Source organism: Ictidomys tridecemlineatus, chromosome 8 (assembly GCF_052094955.1).
Source record: "Ictidomys tridecemlineatus isolate mIctTri1 chromosome 8, mIctTri1.hap1, whole genome shotgun sequence".
Classification (NCBI taxonomy): domain Eukaryota; kingdom Metazoa; phylum Chordata; class Mammalia; order Rodentia; family Sciuridae; genus Ictidomys; species Ictidomys tridecemlineatus.
Window position 1 is genome coordinate 43,149,254 of NC_135484.1, and position 21,775 is coordinate 43,171,028.

At 35.7% G+C, this 21,775-nt stretch overlaps 1 long non-coding RNA gene across 2 annotated transcripts in view; it reads right to left on the minus strand.

Annotated features, from left to right (window-relative positions):
- Positions 1–1,382: 1,382 nt before the first annotated feature.
- LOC120889124 (uncharacterized) overlaps positions 1,383–21,775 on the minus strand; it is a 167,203-nt gene continuing 146,810 nt past the window's right edge. For both annotated transcript variants that reach the window (XR_013424914.1, XR_013424915.1), the window contains one exon: positions 1,383–2,865. This is a non-coding gene — a long non-coding RNA (uncharacterized LOC120889124). The remainder of the gene's footprint in view (positions 2,866–21,775) is intronic.

Genomic DNA, 21,775 nt, shown 5'->3' on the forward strand with positions numbered 1-21,775 from the left:
TTGAGCTCCCAAATAAACTTTTCCTCCTCTATAATTATTCTGGTCTGGTCTTTCAGTCACAGCTGAAAAAAAAAAATAAAAAGCTGACTAAATAAGAATTATACACTGTCAGTTTCCAAACTTTAGAAAGAAGCAACAAAAGATAGCATCATAATGTCATGCTTTTCCACTTTCTGTAAAATCAAAATATTTTAATCCAGTCACTCTTTTTGAACATTGCCTAATAAAGATAATCCAAAGAGGATATAGAACCACTACAACAAATCGCAGGTGATTCATAATTTCCTTCCCCCCTCTAAAGCTAGGGCTTATGACAATAAGATTTCTATTGAAGATTTCTCAGTAGGAACTTTATAATTGATTCGATAGAACAAAATAATAAATTCATAGCACAGCCTTAAAATATTAGTTGTGCTTTCTTCCAAATGAAATATTAATTTTGTTAATTAATTTTTTTTCAGAAATGATAATCAAGAACTTTGGACACACAGGAATTAATGTGACACTGAATTAATATCAAGTCAAGATCATATTTGGAATGGTTGCTAACCACAATTTATTTTAACTTACTTCCTCTCAAATTACGCTATGCCTTATAGTCTCCAGGCAAAATAAGGTCACACTCAGAATCCCAAAGTTATATTTTATATTGAGGTATTTACAATGTTGTGGGAACTCAAGTTTTCCCTCAAAATTTTCGCCAATATATCTAGGAGACTGTTAGTTAATGTTCCTACACATATAATCTAATGTTCTTAGTCACCATGTGGCTGTCAACCTCTTGTTGCGCTGTCTTGCTGTCATGTTATTTGCTGTCATCTACCCCTTGGCAATAAAAAAACAGCAGTGGTGATGCAGACAGTGTATCTAGGGCAGACAAGCAGGCTGGGAGGCTGAAGACATCTCTACCAGGCTGCTGGCCTGAGTTAGTTAGTCGTCCTGATGGTACCATCTCTTCAGATCTTGTCTACAAATGCTGCTAATGATATCTGATGTTTTCAAGAACTACTGGGGATTTTGGAGAAGTGGTGTTTTTAATGTTTGCTTTTAGCTTTTTTAAAAATTCTTTCATACATGACAATAATGGAATGCATTACATTCATAATTATCCATTCACAACACAATTTTTCATAACTCTGTATATAAAGTATGTTCACGATAAATTATGCCATTATACATGAGCTCTATTATTGATTTTTTTTTTGCATTACAATTCTTAATACACCTTTATACCACAATTTATCACATCTCTGTTTGTATATAAGGTATGTTGACACCAAATTCACATCTTCATACATGTATTTTGTATAATGATGACTGTCTCCTTCCACCATCCTTGCTATTCCCCTTCTCCCTCCCTTTCCCTCCCACCCCTATTCCCTATCTAGAGGTAATCTTCCTCTCCTGCTCTTCCTTCCTATCCCACTTTGAGTCACCCCCGCTTATATCAGAGAAAACATTCGGCATTTGTTTTTTTGGGATTGGCTAGCTTCGCTTAGCATTATCTTCTCTAACTCCATCCACTTACTGGTATTTGTTCATTCTTATTTAAGGGCTATATCCTAGAACTCAGTCTGGGGGCTGGCTGACTTGCTGGAAGCATCACATTCAGAATGACCTTTCACCTTTGTCTTTAACACAGTAGGCCTCAAATTTCTCTTCACCCATCATGTCTTTTTCCAGGAAACAGTACTGTTCGTCATATATATAATCCCCTAATGGGACCTTTATTCATTTCTCCAGAGAGATATAGAGAGGTCTTCATGCAAGAATAAAATAATAGCTTGGGATCAGGCAGAAACTACTCTGTTTCTGTAACACAGAAAATGGGAGGAAAAAAACTCTGACTTGTTTGGATGCTTTGTATTTCATGGAAGCAGATTTTTGTATGCAATAAGGCAAGCAAATGTCCTATAAAATCCACTGCTCATAATAAAGTCCATCTATCATGAGTTTATTATGTGCCAACCACTTCAAAGGGCTTTATATGAAGCACCCCATTTATCACATTTTTGGATGTAGAGGTTGAGGTTTCGAGGAGTGTTTAGTAACTTGACAAAAGTCAATAGTTAATCTAGGCTTGCTTGATGCCAAAACTCTTGTTCTTAATCACTGTGATCTAAAGCAGCAAGGATAGCTAGCTCCTACATTAAAAAACAAGATTATGAGAATGAAAAACACAATCTTCATACATTCATGGAGCACACCATGACATTCCCACTAATTCCTCAAGCTCTGCTAGACATTTGGAAAACAATGATAAATAGTACAGCCTATGCCTCCATAATATAAAACAAACAAGTACAACTTCTGTTAAAGAGAAGGACCTTGTTACAGTTCAGATATGGTGTGTCCCCCAGAAGCTCATGTGTGAGGCAATGCAAGAAAGCTTAGAGGTGAAATGATTGGGTCAAGGGAGCCTTAACCCAATCAGTGCATTGATCCTCCAATAGGAATTAACTGGGTGGTAATTATGAGCACGTAGGGTGTGGCTGGAGAAAGTGGGTCACTCAGACATGTCTTTGGGGTTGATATTTTGTCCTTGTTGAGCAGAATAGTCTCTCTCCGTTTGCTGGTGATCGTGTCCTGAGTTGCTTTCCTCTGCCACTCTCTTTGGTGGTGATGTTCTATCTCACCCTGGGCCCAGAGCAGTAGAATTGGCCATTTATGGACAAAGACCTTTGAAACTGTGAGCCCCAAATAAACTTTTCCTCCTCCATGCTGTTTTTGACAGGTCTTCTGGTCAGTGATGAAAAAGATGACTAAAACAGAAATGACCTTGAAATCAAACTATCCTCAAATGGCCAGGAGATAAAGAAAGAAATATACTTCCTTATGTGCAAAACATGTGCTTCTTGAACTTTCCTGTAAGACAAAAACCAACAATCAACATCATCATGCTCTTGAGAGAGGCGCTTCATTGATGTGAGGTGCATCATGGAAAGGTAGCTGCGTTGCAATTTAGTACAATTATGAAGAAATACGAATTTTTAATGAAAATATGGAACTTGTGTTGATTAATAAAGAGGGCCATGTACCAAATGAAGAGCTCCCAGTGCATTACCAAAATAAATTCATTTGTATAATATTTTCTTTTCTAGCTAACTAATTTAAAGAATATATTATCAAGGGGGAAAAAGCCATATTTAAAATAAAACAGAACTCAAGGAATCTCTGGTTTATAGTCAGTACAATTCCTGAATACTAAAATGTCTTACTCTTCCACTTGAAAGCACTAACAAAAAAGAAAAGTCCGTGCTATTTCTCTGCTGCAGAGGTACTGGATATTACCTTCAGTCAGTGACAATGCATATAGTATCTGGAAGACTAATGTGCAAAATGGGACTTGGATGAGAGAAAGGAAATAAATTTATGTGATCTATAAAATAAAATTTAAAGAACTTTACTCCAATTCAGTAAGATTTTCAAAAACAATGACCAGGACTGGGGTTGTGGCTCAGCAGTAGCGTGCTCACCTAGCTTTTCCAAGCCCTGGGTTCGATGCTCAGCACCACATAAAAATAAGTAAATAAAATAAAGATACTGTGTCCAACTACAACTAAAAAAATTCAAAAAATAACAACCAAAGAGATATTTTCCTTGTTTTCTTTTGTACTTTAAGTAAACTATTCACATATTAGGAATAGGAGGGAATTTCCCAATGGCCTCAGAGACAAAGCTTGTGTTTCACATTCTTCCAGGGAGAAAAAGCGGCCTTGATATAATATTATGTCTAAAATTAGAACAAAGAGAAGAGGAAAAATAAAATTATTGATATAGAGGATCAGACTCCATCATAAAACCATTTTGTAAGGTTGACTGAGTGACTTATTGTGAGCAAAAATATAGAGCAAGCAGGGCTGCAAAAAGACTGAAGACTGCTCTACATTTTATGGTTTAATCATAGGTCTCTTCTGAAGAAAGGACATTAATTTCCCAAAAGGAAAACATAGCATAATTGGTTTTTATGCTATACAAGAAGGATAGGTGTCTGTTCACCCATTGGACTGGTTTTCATTTATATTTATACAGATACATTAAAATCATATATATTATTGGGGTACCATGTAATGTTTTCAAACAAATATACATCGTGTAATGTTTAAATCAGATTAAACATATGTGTCTCCTCAAATGTTTGTCATTTCTTCATGGTGAAAATTTTCAAAATCCTTGCTTCCACTTTTTCTAAATAAAGGCACATTATTATTTTATCTATAGTTACCTACGATGCAAAAGCACACGGGAACTTCCTGTTTCTGTCTAACTGATACTTAGTACACAAGGATCAAAGTTTCTCCATCCCGAAGTGCCACTCTCCCAAGACTCTGGTAGTCACCCTTCTCCCCTCATGAGGTCAGCTTTTAGACTCTACATATGAGTGAGATCATGTGGTGCTTGTCTTTTTTTTATTATGTAATGTTTTTAATTTATATATGACAGCAAAATACATTACAATTCTTATTACATATTTAGAGCACAATTTTTCATATCTCTGGTTGTATACTTAGTATACTCACACCAATTCTTGTCTTCAGACATATACTTTGGATAATAATCATCACATTCCACCCTCATTAATTACCCTATGCTCCCTCCCTTCTTCTCCAACCCCTCTGCCCTATTAGAGTTTGTCTATTTCTCCCATGCTCCCTCTCGCTATCCTACTATGAATCAGCCTCCTTATATCAAAGAAAATATTCGGGATTTGGTTTGGGGGAATTGGCTAACTTCACTTAGCATTATTTTCTCTAATTCCATCCATTTAACTGCAAATGCCATGATTTTATTCTCTTTTATTGCTGAGTAATATTCCATTGTCTTTATTAGGCTAGATCATTTCACTTAACATAACAATATCCGATTCATTCATGTTGTCACAAATGACAAGATTTCATTCTTTTTATGGCTGAATATTATTCTGATGGTTATATATGAAACATTTTCTTCATCCACTTGTCAATTGAAACTTTCTTTCCATTTCTTGGCTATTGTGAATACTCCTCAATGAACATGGGAGAAGTCTCTAACATACTGATTTAATTTCCTTTGGAGACATACCCAGGAGTGGAATTCCTGGATCTATTTTTAATTTTTTGAGCAATCTCCCTACTGTTTTTCCATAATGACTGAACTAACTTACATTTCTACCAACAATATTCAAGGGTTACTTTTTTTCCACATCCTTACCAGTACTTGTTAACTTTAGTCTCTTGATAATTGTCATTCCTACTAGGGTGAGGAGACATGTCATATTGGTTTTGATTCACATTTCCCTGATGATTAGTGATACTGAGAATTTTTCATATATTAGCCTTTAATATGTTTTCTTTTAAGAGATGTCTATGTAGGGCTATTGCACATTTTTAATTAAAATTACTTGTTTTTTATTAGCCACTGAGTTTGTGGAGTTTTTATGTATTCTGGCTATCAACCCCTTGTCCGATATTTAGTTTGCAAATATTTTCTCCTGTGATATAGGTTACCTCTTCACTTTGTTTATTATCTCCTTTGCTACATAAAAGATTTTAATATAAAAGTTGTCTATTATTGCTTTTTATTCCCCTGTGCTTTTGGGGTCTTGCCCAGGTTCTGTAGTGTACTCATTACTGTATTGGCTTTATGTGTAAAAAGTCCTTCAGTTTCACAGTGGCACCACAGGAGCCTATGTTTTCATGCTGACTTGATCAACTTTCATCACCAAATCTATTCCCTTTCTTGTAGATGCCTAAAATCCCACTATAGCAATTCAGTCCTTTGGATCTTATGAGATTTTTATTTTGCACCATAACGTTTGTGGCTTAACTTGTTGTGGTTTGTAATAGCCCTTGACATGTCTGAATTTCTCTTCATAAAACTTCATATTCATGTTTTGGATTAACATAGTTGAAATGATTGATTAAGGCACGGTGCAAACACAATTTTAAAAATCAGATATGAAAGTATAGGAAAAACTAAATTTTGAACAGAAGACAAGCTGACTTATAAGATCATGACTTAGAAGGTCACAACTCCCCTTGAAAGACATGAACTTACTCCATTTTTAGTTAACAAATCTTCAGGAAATAAATTAGGTATATTCTGATATATAAACCAATGCTTAAAAACACCACCAACAGGCAATTTCTCACCTACGAGGTTTTCTTTAGAAGCCTAAGTCAATATCTCCTTCAGAACAGCTTAAAAAATTGTTTTTGAATATCCACTAGGGACTAGCTAGTGTACAAGGCACACCAGGGAATACAAGATGAGAAATAATGTCAGCCCTCGGGGTCTCCCACTTAAATCCAAGTAGTTCTAAGGCAACACAGACAGGGAAAAATGGAACAGAAGATCTACAAACAAAATGTTATAGAGGCATCATTACTTTAAAGTTGGGGCAGTGGAAAGACCTTGTACAGAAGGTAAAATCTGCTGAAAAGTCTACTCTGTACCAAACTAAGGTAGAAACTAATAGGCAATACTTGCCTATATGAAACCTCTCAGACTGTCAGGAAAGCCGGTCTTCAAAGTATTACAGCTGGCCAATGTGCCACAGTGATCCTATAAACAAGTACAGCACCATGGAAGGAAAGAGCACAAAGCACCTGTTCTTCTACAAGGGTTGGGGGTTAACCTGCCTTGAAACAGAAATGTTTTGCTGCATCACAAAGGGAGATGAAGGATATTCCAGGCAGCAGAGCTGGACTATCATGTAGTCAAGAACTGCTCTATAAGATGGGTGTGAGTTTCAGAGGAATAGACCATGATGAGCATTTCAAAGACCGAAGTTAAAAACAGTGGTTCCTTATTCTCTGCAAAAGAGCCCTTTATAAATTCGAAAACAGCTACTACTAATTCAACTTTCAATTTTCTTCCTGGATTGTATTTTCTGATTCTTTCATCTCAGCTGAGGCTGAATCCTCCCGCGTCTCCTAAATTCATCTTGAATTTGAAATTCACACTTCTCAGGCTTCTGTAAAAGTCTTGCCAATCATGGTCTCCCAAATTCTATACACCATATGCTTATTGGCTCATTTTATATATAATATACTTAGTGGTGCATTTCAAGTCTGTCCTTTACCTGAATAGAACAGAGGAACTTCTCTGACTGCCAGGCTCATATGGTTTCACATTATACAAGTAAATATTTAATGGATATTTTCTATCATCAGTATACTCGTCCCATTGTTCCAAATAGCACAGGCTGTAGGATATTCCCAGAGGGCCACCACCACTGTTTATGAGGGTATCAGACCAAGTTATAAGCTACTCAGTCAACATGGAACTCTGGCTTGAAGCTTGTCTCCTTACCTACAGTTCTGATGGAATTTGTTGGCATTATCCACTATCACTTTGTTATTTTAAGTGCCCGTGTTATGAGTGTCCTCAGTAAAGCCTCTGCCTGGCAATTTATTTCATCAGACTCTGTGGTTCAAGAAGCTGCTAATGATTCCCTGGATTTATCATCAAAGATGATAAAGCACCTTCTACATGGGAGTTGGCTTCCCTCGGGGACCCTCCAGGCTATGATTTCTGGCCTCTAGTCCACTAGATGGTGATATCTCTTGCCTGATCAAGAAAAGTAGGCAGTACATAGAGTTAGGTACCACATGGTTTTTATACTCAGCACCTTGCAAATGCTGCAACTGTTTGCTGTTTACCCTTGTCTTAACCGTATCGTCATTCTAATTACTTGGTTCTAGTTTATGACTATTTTCCAAGAAGGTCACCCTCTTGTTTGTCAATTAATTTACTCATTCAATAAATGTGGAGATCTTAAAAAAGGAATAATTAGCAATATAAGGAAAATAAAAATATTTTAGTGGGACAAGCACAAGATGACAGCAAACTGTAAGGGTAAAAGACGGATGGTTGGATGTGAACAGCATACCCTGCATACTTGTGTGGTCTGAATCCCATTAACATGTACCATTAATATGTGTTAATAAAAAAGATGACAGCAAAGTTTTCATCCTGATTCTCAGAATAAAGATGTCATTTACTGAAAAGAGAAAAAGAGGGGTAAAGCAAGTCAGGGCTGAGATGGGAAAGTGAGTAGAGAATCAGGTACTATCTACATCATACTGTAGAAAATTATCCAGTTGGTTTTAATCTTCTTTATTCTTTAAGTTTTCCTGTCATATTTATATTTACAATCAACTTCGAATCCTTTTGGCTAAGGGAGGCAAGTCATGAGAAGGATAATCTAAAATCTCTTTATCCTTCATGCACAGCTGATTTCAAACATCGTTTTGAAGTAGACGAAACTGGTGAAGTTTCTCACGTTCTGGGCTTACCTCTTTCCCACCTCATCCCAAATTTCCTTCTTCATATTATCCCCCATATTCCCTCTAAGGCTATTCAGTTCCCTTCTTCTCTCTGTATTTGCCTTCACTTGTCACCATCCACAAACCAGAGAAAAGATCAGCATCAGTCATCGATACCTTAGCATGAATTCAACTCCATATATAATATCTCCCTGAACTATCTACCCTTGTCTTTAATTTGTGCTGAATATTCCAATTCTCTAATTCTCCTCCTAAGGGAGTATCAAGAATCAAATGAATACTGGTCTATTTAAACATCTACAGATTTCACAGACATGTGAGACATGATATGCAGACAAGAATGACTGAAAATAATCTATGCTAGGAAAGTTTCTGAAATGTCCTCTCTTGGCCCAAGAAAGAAAGAAGGTGGGACAGTGAAGGCTGGAAAAAGAGGTTTAAAAATAGTCTACAGGGGAAGGAATAGTTGCTTGCCTGCCACTTTGATGAATGCAGCATGTAAATAACAAAATTTTATCTGAGGTGGTAGGATAAAGGTTGGTTATCTACACTGATCAACAGAACAAGTGCACACAAGGCAAGCACCTGGCCAGGACAGACAGGCAAAGTCAGGGGCTGCCAGGAGCAGGACACCAGGGAGCAGAAGACCTAGGAGTACAGAAGATATCAGAAGAATTCTAAGAGAAGCAACCATGAACCCTACAGGTGCAATTAATTTCTCAGAGCTGCATGTCCGTACATGTATCTGTATTTATAAATATACATAATGTATATTTTGTATTTTAGTGGAATAAGCACAAGCAACCTGTGAGAGTGAAAGATGGATGGTTGGATTTGATCGATAAACCCTGCATATCTGCGTGAAACTCTCACTCTGAATCCCATTAACATGTGCAATTAATATGTGTTAATATAAAAGATGACAGCAAAGTTTTCATCCTGATTTGCAGAATAAAGATGCCATTTACTGAAATAAGAAAAAGAAGGGGTAAAGCAATTCGGGGCTAAGATGGGAAAGTGAGTTGAGAATCACGTAGTGTCTACACCATACTGTAGACTGATTATCTGATTGGCTTTTATCTACTTGATTCTTTAGAGTTTTCCTTTCATACTTACATTTACAATCAACTTCCAGTCCTTTTGGCTAAGGGAGGCTAGTCGTGAGAAGGACAATCCAAAATCATAAATACTCCAGTATGGGGAGAAGTCTAATACCTATTGACACATCATTTTCACCCCCAGCTAAATACCTCTAAATGTCTAAGTTCTTTGAATATTTACTTCATGGCTGAACTGCTTTGATCAAATGCTTCATAAATATATAAAAAATGAAATAAATGGAGGTATGATACTATTGATTTTTATCTCTACATATTAGCCAATACTCTCTTCAATATTAATATTATGGTACCTTTTGGAGGACAATAGATAGGCCTTTCTCTATTTTCTTCATTTTCATGTATCCCTAGACTCCAGTGAATGGATATTTTTCTCTTTTCCCAGAAGCAATACGGTCATGCAGAGATTAAAATGTGTTCTAACAGAAAATCAATTCTACTAATGACATCTTATTCAGTATTGGAAGAATAAAAGAACCATCAACAAAGAAATCCCCAGTGAGGTATTTGCATCCTATAAGAAAGCAAGCAAAAAATAATTTTAAAGTTACTGAGATTAACTTGTCACTCAAAGTTTTCTCTTTAACCCAAAGAAAGCCTGTTTGGTTATGTCACTAACCCAGAGTAGAAAAATACACCCATACAACTTCATGACAGCAGTCAATTTGGCTGCCAAGGCCAGCCTGAAGTACAAAATCAGTGCTAAGAGGATAACATTAAGACCAGTGATAAATAATTACTAACAAGAATGTGTCTGTACCCAAACCTCAAATCCAGTGTGACTTCAGCTGTGGGTAATATTAAGACTTGAGGGGCTGGGGATGTGGCTCAAGCGGTAGCACGCTCGCCTGGCATGCGTGCAGCCCGGGTTCGATCCTCAGCACCACATACAAACAAAGATGTTGTGTCCGCCAAATACTAAAAAATAAATATTAAAAAAAAATTCTCTCTCTCTCCCTCTCTCTCACTGTCTCTCACTCTCTCTTAAAAAAAAAAGACAAAAAGAAAAAGAAAAGACTTGAGGAGTCACTGATTGACCATACAAGTTTCAGAACTAGGCATGCTTTCAAATCCCTAGAAATCTTGCCTAGAAATAGCAGGAATGGCTCTACTACTTGGAACACTACTTGGCAAAGAGTGTTCTATATGCTACAGAGAAAAACATGGCACCAAAGGCAGTGTTAGTAGTGATCTCACATGAAAAGATCAGGGAGCAATGCACACCACCTAAATGCCTTTTAACTCTCATTTATGAATTAAACAATTATTCCCCTCTAAAATTTAAAAAATAAATCATATATATATATATGCATATATACATGCACACACTAAATATGTAGTCTCTAAATAGATCTCACATGTAGAAATGTGTAACACACACATTAACCCTTATAAAACAGGATGTATGAGATAAATTCTCCTCAATGTAGATTATATATTTATCATTTTATCTCTCACTTTGAAAGTGTTTCCTTTGATAAAGACAAAATAATATCTATAAACCTGATCTTATTGTCATTTGGCCAGAAAGAGAGAAAATTCATTCTGAATTATGCCCAATGTTCTTATGTCTTTCGCCAAATTATCTTTATTTCCCAATTTTCTTATCTCCTAATTTACATTATGATTTATTAGTCTAATGATTGTTTTACTTATGTATCTAGTACTTTATGAAAAAACGTATATACTTTTTGTTTGCAAGTATGATAATATAGACTGTATGTGATATTTGATACATGCATTTATATATATTGTGTATATATATATTATATACACACACATACATGATATAAAAAGATAATAGCTAACTATTGCTTATTACACTTTATAATGAAAGTTTTCTGCTCTTTCTCAAATAAGATCCAGTCCCAGATAAAAGAGCCTGGCAGAATCTTGGAAATAAGGTTCAGTTCCAACTAACTTTATGACATAGGATCCAGACCCAGAAGAAAACTAGGGTAGAAACCAAAAGTTAAAAGTCTGTCAGGCAGGAGATCTGTACAGCAGACTAGCAACACTTACAAGGGGATTGGAAAGAAAAAAAAGAGGAATAGATGCAAACTGAATCTCTGGGGTATACCAGATGATGATTACAGAGTAACAGACTACTATAAACAGACTGTTCCCTTGGTAGGAAAGGGACCCTTAGTGTATTGCCAATCAGGCTTCTACTAGTTCAGGAATTAAACAAGGTTGGAGATGCTTATAAATGGCAGGCCTGAGTACCCAGGGCTGTAATTTCTGTCAGCACCTGACATAACAGCTTCCTTGTCCCTGTCACAGTGGCAAAAGCAAATGGGAGAGTGTGAGACAGCCCTGCAGAGAGCATAGCCTGGATCCATGGGAGCCTCTCAGAGGGATTCAGAAGGAAAGATACACTGGGTGAGAAGCTCAAAGAGAGAATGACCTTCATAGTATAATCATATATTAAATTTCTGGCCAAATATTGATGCTACAAAGGATGATTTTATCATAATTTTGATGAATAATGTTCAGAAACCTTATTCTCTCTTTAGAAACTTGTCCTCTAAATATTTTATATATGTCCTTCTTTCTTTAACAAATCTGGAATTTTTATAATAAATCATCAGCCTGATGTATTTTATAACACTTGCTGCTTGAGTTAATGAAAATCCTGGGATGAAACTTATTACTTAAATTATTTTGAGGTACATTATACAACTTGTAGAAAACTGCCATTTCCCCTCAGGATAAACCACTTCCCTCTGGTTTTGCATAATAAATACTTGCATTTTGCAAATTCAGGCATTACAAATCACTGTATCCTTTTGAAACACTAAAAGTCAATTGTCTTCCTTTGCAAAAATGTGTTGAGTTGCTATTTTGTAGACTATTATACTCTAGGATACAAATTCAACCAAAAACAACTGTATGCACAATTCACTATTAAGGAGTTTATATAAACTTATCACCTGAAAGTTTTAAACAATAATAGGAAAACACAAAGGAGAAGTTTAACACGAAAACCCTTATGGAGAATATGGTTTAATTTATTAACAAAAGACCAATGACGTCAGATTATATTGTAACTAAATTGTGATATAGCATAATTAAAAGCTATTAGTTTTATTCTTTAAAATAATTACAAGCCATGAGGAGTTTTGCTTGTGGCAGAATATCACTCTGAATAAAAAGCAGAATTAATATATATGTATAGATATATCATATCATATATCTGCTTCATAGAAAGAAAATGGGGTTTTCAATAATCTTCCTTATGGACCACTGGAGGAAGTAGTTGAATGTGGACTGTCCATGCTAAGAAAACAGGACCAGTTTAGTGGTGTCAAACTACCATCACACAGGCACACTCAGAATGGTCCTCTATGTGGTTTTAATTCCCCATCACCAAGTTCAGAAATCTTCATTTTTGAAGGAGTGACTTGAGTTTTCATTTTACACTGGGATCCCTCAAGTTGTATAGCCAATTCTGCATACAGAGAGGTCAATTATAGATCAAGAAACATCATTTCCACTGCCACAGGTCCTTACACATTATCGGATGCATCGTATATCAACAGGAAATAATCATTGAATGAATTGAATCAACTTTACTCCCTAATTTCCAAGAGGGATTTTAGTTGTCCCCAAATAATTGCCTGACTTTAAGGCTCATGGGGGAAAATATCAAAGATATCTTCACTTGTAATCCTTTTGCATATTAACTTTCCCATATTATCTTCTTCTCATTTTTTAAGAAATTGCAATTTATTCATCCATACATGTGTAACTAGGTTTACTCTGGTGTCCAAATCAGCGTGAGTACATTCAGAATACTGGGATATCAAAGAAGTTCCAAGGATTCCTTATCTAAGGAAACTCAAAAGGTAACTTTAGAATTTGGCAGTTAAATTCATGAGGTCCTTGAGCAAAGAGAGAGCTCTCCAGCTCTGGACTCAGGAAAAGCAGGGAGTCATCCTGTTTTAGAAAGAGCTAGAGAAGTGATTTTTGGAAAGGATTGTTCCATAGGTGAATTCACTCATAAGCACTTATGTAAGTAGTTTGAGGTATCCCTGCACAGCCCATTATAGCACATTGCTTACCCTAGAGGTGAGGTTGGTGGACATGCATGTACATATGCCACAGTAATTAGACAACACATCAACACATGGGCATCAGGAGCTGCCCTGAGAGTTTGAATTGAGAATTTACAGAGCTAGATTAGATAGTATAAGCTTCCAGTGAAAGTTCATGCAAAGATGAGACCACAGTAATCACTTCTGACCATTGTGTGCACCAATCTTTATGTAAGAGAAAACTAAATTGCACAGAGAAACAAGAGAATGGCATAGATGTGCCAATAGAAGCAAAATTCAGAAACCCAGAGGGAAACAGAGAGTAGCCATCTCCATTTTTATCAGCTTTCTAGGTTTCTACACCATCCTGACAAAGCCCAGCTTGTTTCCATGTTTATTATATGAAATAACTATCCTTTCACTCAGATGACTTTGTTCCTTATAATCAAAGGTTTAGTACACCATCCCTGGAGAATATCTTCCAAGTTATTTGATAGCCTTTACTGTGAAATTGAAACACCAACAGCTCAAATCACCCAAGATAAGACCATTGACCATTGAGGGTTGACCTTGAGAGCTGTTATTACATTAGAGAAAGAGAGTCCATCCTCTCTCACCCTCACAAGAAAGAGTCATTTATAACTGTCCTACATAAGCTGAAAACCCTTTGCTCCTTTTCTATGCCAATTTCAGCTGTTTCAAATGCATCCACCCAGTGCTTATAGACTGCTCTGTTTCTCTCTTATTGCTAATTAAAGGGCAGGAAGCCCTGCCTTGCTTAGGACTGCCCAGAGTCCCAACACCATGGCAGCCAGAGCACTAGAATAAAAGCCATGATAATGATACCAAATAGTCCAAGAGTTTCCTGGAACCCAAGAGAAATAAAAGAACAAGACTGAGAACAAAACAATAAGAGGCCTAGATTCAAAAGCCATTGCAATTGTCACCCAAGTCCTTGACTAATCCCCATGACTGGTATAATCTGAGAAAATAAGAGGTAGTTATATATGTTGGTGCTTTCAACGGCTGTGTGCTGAATGCATTTAAGATCTTTACTGTAAGCTTTCTTATTACTTTTTCATACCGTTTCATTTGTTCTCCCCCAATAAACTTTCAAAGGCAATACAATGCCAAGAATTCCCTTTTATCCTCCACAACACTTGGAGCAACACTGGACACATGGAAGGCATTTGAAAATACTTATTTAACTGAATTGATTGTAAGACTACTTTCTCAAATGGGGTTGATGAATTTCTATTTATCATACTATAAGAATCTAGCCCAGTATCTTGAAGGATAAAGGAAAAATGTGTAAAGCACAAGGGAAAAAACCTTTACCTCCCTAACCTCTAAACCTTAATTGATTTTCGAGTCTTTGTTGAATTTTTCCCCGATGTTATTTAAGTCTTTTTCACAACATGGATTTCTGCCAGGCCAAGCTTTAAACGTGTTATTTTAGCCCAGTTGAAATCTCACACACCATGCACACAAAGGCCATATTACTTTTTCCTCAAGCAGCTTCTTTGTTTGTTGAGCTTTTCCTTAACACAGTACATAGCACTTTGCATAGTTGACTGCACAAATGGGTACTTAATAAATGCTTACTGTTTTAAGTAGTTTTGTTTTGTCCTAAGAGTCTTTCAAACAGCCCAAGACTACAAGTGTGAGTGAAATGGAATCTCAAAGGCTGTTTTTAAAGAAAGTAGCACAAAAGGGATGCCAATAGCCATCACTCCTCCTCAACTACTGTGTCAGAATATTCCCTGGAAATCAGTTTCCCTAAGTGCATGGTTTCCTGTTGAGAGTACCTGGCCCAGCTCCGAGCTTTCACCACCTGGACCTCAACCCAGTGGGTCATGCTATGCCATGGTAGATTCTGTCCTTGCTTGACTTACCTCTGTTATGGTTTGGATGTGAGGTGTCTTCCTCTCAAAAGTCTCGGTATTACAAAGATCTCTCTGAATCCAAGGCCTGCACAGGGACTGAGGACCCAGTATGACCAGGTGGTGGCCCTAGGAGTAACTGGGAGTAGGGTCTCTGTTCCCCCTGGGGCCCCGCTCCCTGACATCACTGTCACATTATTGCACCAGGTCTGGCATACCAATAGGCTGCTGCTCACATGTGAGACAATGCAAGAAAATTTGGAGGAGAAATGATTGGGTTATAGCCTTAGCCTAATCAGGTATTAACTGAAGTGGTAGGGTGTGGCTGGAGGGAGTGGGAATTGGAGCATGGCTTTTATATATTTGTATCTGCAGAGTAGAGTTTCTCTCTCTGCTTCCTGATGTGAGCTGCCTCCCTCTGCCACACTCTCCTGCCATGATGTTCAGCCTCACCTTGAGCCCCAAGGAATGGAACCAGCCTTCTATGGACTAAGGCCTCTAATACCATGAGCCCTTAAATAAACTCTTCCTCCTGACAGTTGTTCTGGTCGGATCCTTTAGTCACAGGAGGGGAAAAGCTGACTAAAACAGCCTCTTTTGTTGATTGGATGATCCTTTACCTCCTTATTAACCAAGAGTAAACACAAATGCACTGTCTTCCTCTTACCTGGATCCTGGGGCTTTAGATTTCCAACCTTTACTTTGTACCATTTCCCTCAATGTCTGACACTTGACTGTCCCATGCTTGGGCCCTATGGACCACAACAACCCTGGTGTGGCCCATCCTCCTTTTCTCTTTCCTTTTTGTCTTTGTTTCTTCACTTTTTATATTTCTTCTAAACAGCCATCATATTAAGATTTGCTTTGACTCTAAAGAAGCAAAGATTGATTAAGGAAGAGAGAATGTGTGACTTAAAAGAACTCATAATCCCATTAAACTAACTTAGAATATAGTATGATAAATGTTTTCTAGATACACACACAGTGAAGTGTTTGATTCTTTTGGGAGAATTCAGGGGAAATTATAGGGAAGATGACACCTAAGAAAAAAATTTAAAACAATGGATTATTTTGCCAAAATGCTGTGCTCTTGGCTACTGTTTTCACACATTACTTCTTGGCAACATGAAGAAGAGATTTTATAAGATTAGATTAGCATTCAGAAATTTTACTTAAACAGTTGTGGGTGGCTTGGGGGAGAGATAAGAAAATATATCCATGGAGTTTTTAAAATTTTTAAACTTCAATTTAAGCCTTCAGCTATTTTTCAAAGTTCATTATATTTAAAATTCTCCTTTCATTTAGTAAAATTATTTAATGACATATTAAAGGTCATCACAAAGGTAATAACAAAAAGAATAATTCTAGCTGCTTTTGAATAATTTTCTACTTTTTACTGCTGAACTTAAAAAGTAAAAGTAAAAAAGGTTAATTGATTACTAAAGTATATATTTATTTTTATTACTAATATGGTTCCTTAGAATTATCATATAGGTCCTTATTATAAAATTACAAATATGGGAATTACCTATAAATCACCATTATTGCCATTATTTGGGTAAAAGATTTCTGTTATCCTATTTATGAAAATATCTCTATAATTACCTGATGATGAAACCAGATTTCTACTTTTAGAGATGAGGCTTTAGATTTAATACAAAGTCTCCTTCCAAAAAATACTGTAAAGCAGGCATTGGAAAGAGATAACCATTATCAGACAATAGCACCTTAAAAGGAATTAGTTTATCAAATGTGTTTTACCTGATAAGTTCAACTAGGCTACTGAGAAAATGGGATTCTTAACAGAGTTGAGGAAATACTAACAAAGAGATGAGAACTGGCTGAAGTTAGATTTTTATTGGCAGACACTGGAAAGCCAAGGGTAAATATATGGAAATAGGGGCCCAGGATAAGAGTCAACAAAGAAAAGCAAAGATATAATCATAATTTTCCTTTTTCCAATTCCAAATTTTCCTTCTCAGGACACACCTCAAAGTGAAAATTATTATCCTTATTAAAACAATTAAGGGACATGAGCTGTTCTAGTATCAGCACTTGAAATAAGCACTGTGCAGCTCATAAAAACATTATTGTCAACTGTCTGTGGGCTCTAAATAAGAACTACTAAGGCTTCTAGACTGTAAACTGAAGAAGATAGATTGCAGAGAGAAGTGAAAACTTAGAAAAGAATCTATGGGAAAAGCCCCTAATTTTTTCTTTCTCATACTTTGCCCCTAAGGGTAGATCCTAGTCACAGATGGCTTGCAAGAGGCAGCAGACAAACTTCCATGGGAATTCCATATTTCTAACCAAAGAAATAAGGAAAAGTAGATTCTGCAGACTGGAGAGTATAAGGGAATCCCAAAGCATCAAGAGCTAGAAAAAGGGATCCCCTAATCTGCATAAATCTCAGTCTTGCTTCTCATCTAAGCATGAGTGGGACACCCAAAACAATGTTGTAAAGGCTTGTGAGGAGTAAATTGAGATTTGAACCACTGCTCTTATCTCAGAATAACACCCAAGTTACTCATGTGGAACAAACTCTAACTAGCATTGAAAATATTTTGAGAACTGAACTGAGATTTAATCCCCAAAGATAAGACAGAACACTTGATGTTGACCCAGTCAAGCTGGTTGCCTCATAAATACCAACCTTCTCCAGAGGATTAAAACCAGACCCAGAGCCCATGCGATACATATACAATGACCAGAATAAAATTCAAATTTATTCAACATGCCAAGACCTGGGAAAAGTTGGCCAAATCTTGAACCACGATACAGTAAATAGATGCCATTTCCAAGATGATGTAAGTGTTGGATTATCAGGCAAAGAGTTTAAGGTAGTTTTGATAGCCATGCTCTGAGAATTAAAGAATAATGCCCTAAATGAATGAAAGGATAAGAGTTCTTAGAAGAATCAACATTATAAAAATAGCCAAATAGAAATTTTGAATTGGAAATAAAAAACTAATGTCTGAAATTTAAAAATTACTGGATGAACTCAATAGGAAATTGGAAATGACAGAGCAAAAAAATCTTCAGTAAAAAGAGAAAAATATTTTTAAAAATTTGCAGAGCCTCAGAGGCCTGTAGAACATTATCAAAAGTCCATATACATAATGCTAGAATCCCCAAAAGGAGAAGAGGAAAATACTTGGATAGAATATTTTAAAAAAATAGTGAAAAATTTGTGGTTTTTTAAAATTTGTGATTTTGATAAAGGATATAAATTAACAAATCCGGGAAGCCCAGTATGTTCTCCTAGAAGACAACTCTCTATAGCATTTCTACATACTTTATCTCAGCTTTGATTTCAGATTATCTCTTCAAGGATGTTTGTATTACAAATAACCTTAGATGACAGAGAAAGTATCTTCCTCTAAAGCAGAGGATAGATTTGTTTCATGGCCATTATAAAAAATGATAATTTCTACTTTGGAACAAAAATTGGGCAGGTTTATTATTAGTCCCCCTTTAAAATACTGGACTGTGTTTCAACTCTACAATAAGTACAGCATCTTTCTGGGCTGCTCTATTAACCATGGGACTTAGGAGGATGGTAAGCCAAAGTGAATATGAATCTTGATGACTGCAGTGCCACGAATAGAAGTTCTGTTGCTCACTCAAGGTCATCTGTTTACCAACATCCATGAAATGGTATGTAGCAGGCTAACCTGTTAGCTTGAAAGTAGGGTAAAATCTCAGACCCTTCAGAGTTCTTGTCCCAAAACAACTTAACCCTAAATAAGAATATTATAAAAATATAATAATAGTGATAAAAATAATTATTATTATCATTATTATTCCTGGACTCATCATAACCTGAATTATGAATACCAAAGAAAAAAAATTGAATTTAGTTAGAGTAAAAACCATGATATACAATGAATCAATGATTTGAATTACCATAGATTTCTCTTCAGAAACAATGATGGTCAGACGATGGAACAATATCATTTTTTTTCCATTTTAAAGTTCACAGATGACCTACTTTTTGTTTCAAAGCAAGTCTACTTAATTTATTTGTGATGAAATGCAAATTGGAACTTAATGTGTAAAATTCCGCCTTCTCTTTTTTTCCAGTCTTTTATTTGTTCTAATTAGTTATACATGAAAGTAGAATGCACTTTGATACATCTTATATAAATGAAGTATAATTTCTCACTCTTCTGTTTGTACATAATGTAGAATCACATTGGTTGTGTAGTCATATATGTACATAAAGTAATAATGTCTGATTAATTCTACTATCCTTTCTACCTCCATACCCCCTGCCCTCCCTTCACTACAAAATAAAAGCTTTGAGGCTGGAATTCTATATTCAACAAGAGTGTCCTTCAAAAATGATGTAAATCATGTACAACCAGATGAATGAGAAGTTATACTCCATTTATGTATGATATGTCAAAATGCATTCTACTGTCATGTATAACTAATTAGAACAAATAAAAATATATTTAAAAAATTAAAAATATAAAAATTATGTAGAAATGATTATATTTTATATGAAGAAATTTTAATAAAATTCATCAACAACAGCTGTGACCTATAAGAAATAATAGATACTTCAAACTGAAAGGGGAAATAATAATACAGGAAAACTTGACTTTTAAAAAATAAAGAACAACAGAAATGACAAATATATGACTAAATAAAAAAGATTACCTTCTCCTAAAAGCAAAAACTATAATACTCTTTGGTGGAATGTTTTTAAATACATGTACATGTTATACAAATGATATCTATGTAATATAAAGAAAAAGTGGGTTAAAAAGAGCTATGTAAATATAAGTTTTTTACATTGGACATGAAGTGTAGAAGAGTATGAAATATTAGGAATGTATACTATAATTCTAGAACAATCACTGCAATATAGTACAAAAATATACAAATAGTTAATGTTCAAATAACCCAAAAGATGGCAGGAAAGGTGGGGTATAGACAATTGAAGATTTTTACTGAGGTGACCGAGAGTAAAAAATGAAAGACTTAAATCCAACCATTTCAATAAATTGTAATAAAATTGAATGGGCTACCTCCAAAGCTTAAAAGAAGAGAGAACACTTCCCAGATCATTCAATGAGACTGATATTAAAACCAGACAGGACATGGACATGAGACTTAGAGTCCTAGAAAACAAACTAAACTTTAGTTTTTTATTTGACTAGAAATGGAAGATTTTATGAATAAAATTATTTTCTTATAACCATATATATCTATATTATAAAATAATAATAGGAAGCTTTTTCCCTAAAGGATAGGCATTTTTATATAAAAAAACGCAGTAAAATCTAACCAGAGAAATTGAATGAAAACATAAATTTTAGAACAAAAAGAAATAAATTATTGTTAAAGAAGATCTTGCTCATAGACTTTAACAGGATGAGGTCAAATCACATTGTATTCAGATTCTATTGGATACCTTTTAAAAGTGTTTTTAATGGGTTTCTTTAGATAGATCAATATTTATCATATGCCAGATTTATATTCTTTGCAACTATTAAAGTAAGAATAATAATTTAGACAATAGTTTACAATGCATTATAGGGTTTATAGATTTTGAAATCATTTTGAGGTTGTTCAAATAAAAGGTCTTAGCTGCTGGAAGGGAGAAGACTATGACAGCTAAGTTAAGAAACTTACAGCTCTCTGGTAGAAGGTATGACAGGAGGAGAAAAGAATCTCTCTCTTTTGAATGTGCAAAGATTGTGTAACAGTCAGCAGTGTCCTTACTCTCCCTCTCTGGCATTGTGGGTCCTGCTTAGGGGAAGGTCAGACATCTGCGGTGGGTGGAGCTAACTTTCCCCCAGTAAACAATTGTTCTTTTGGGAAATGACCCCTCTCCTCTGCCAGGAGGTTGAGTGGATCCTCCCACTCCTACACGCATATCCCAATCCGTGAAGTCTACAGTACTGTAAATAATAAAATCCTTTTTCTTTTACCCCAAGGATAACAAATCTTCTACCAGCATCCGTGAAACTACATTAGGCTAACCTATTAAATGCGACATATAAAATCTGCAATCCTAGTGCCAAAGAATATTCCAGGGCCAAAAGGTGGAAATTAGTCCAAATGAGAACCCGACAGCTTATTTCAAAAACACACCTCCCTTGTACTAAGACATCACAGCTTCTGAGTGACCCTGTTTCCATGTCCCGGGTCAGAATCACACTCTTTCCAGGCAATCAGGACCTAGAGTGATAACCAGGAGGAGTGCAGCATTTGGAGTATAAGGTTAAACCTCCTAAAGGAAAAAGTTTGCTTTTCCCTTTCTAAAACCCTCACCCCAAATAACCCAATATCACTGCTTCCAGAAAAGGGGAAAAATGCAGTCGATCATTTGGATATATTATATGAGCTCAAAGTAGTCCCTGAATAATTATATACATTATATAAATTATACAATATAAAACTTAGCTCTTCTTATTGTTTGACCATATGTACATGTAAAGTTTTCCATCATAAAA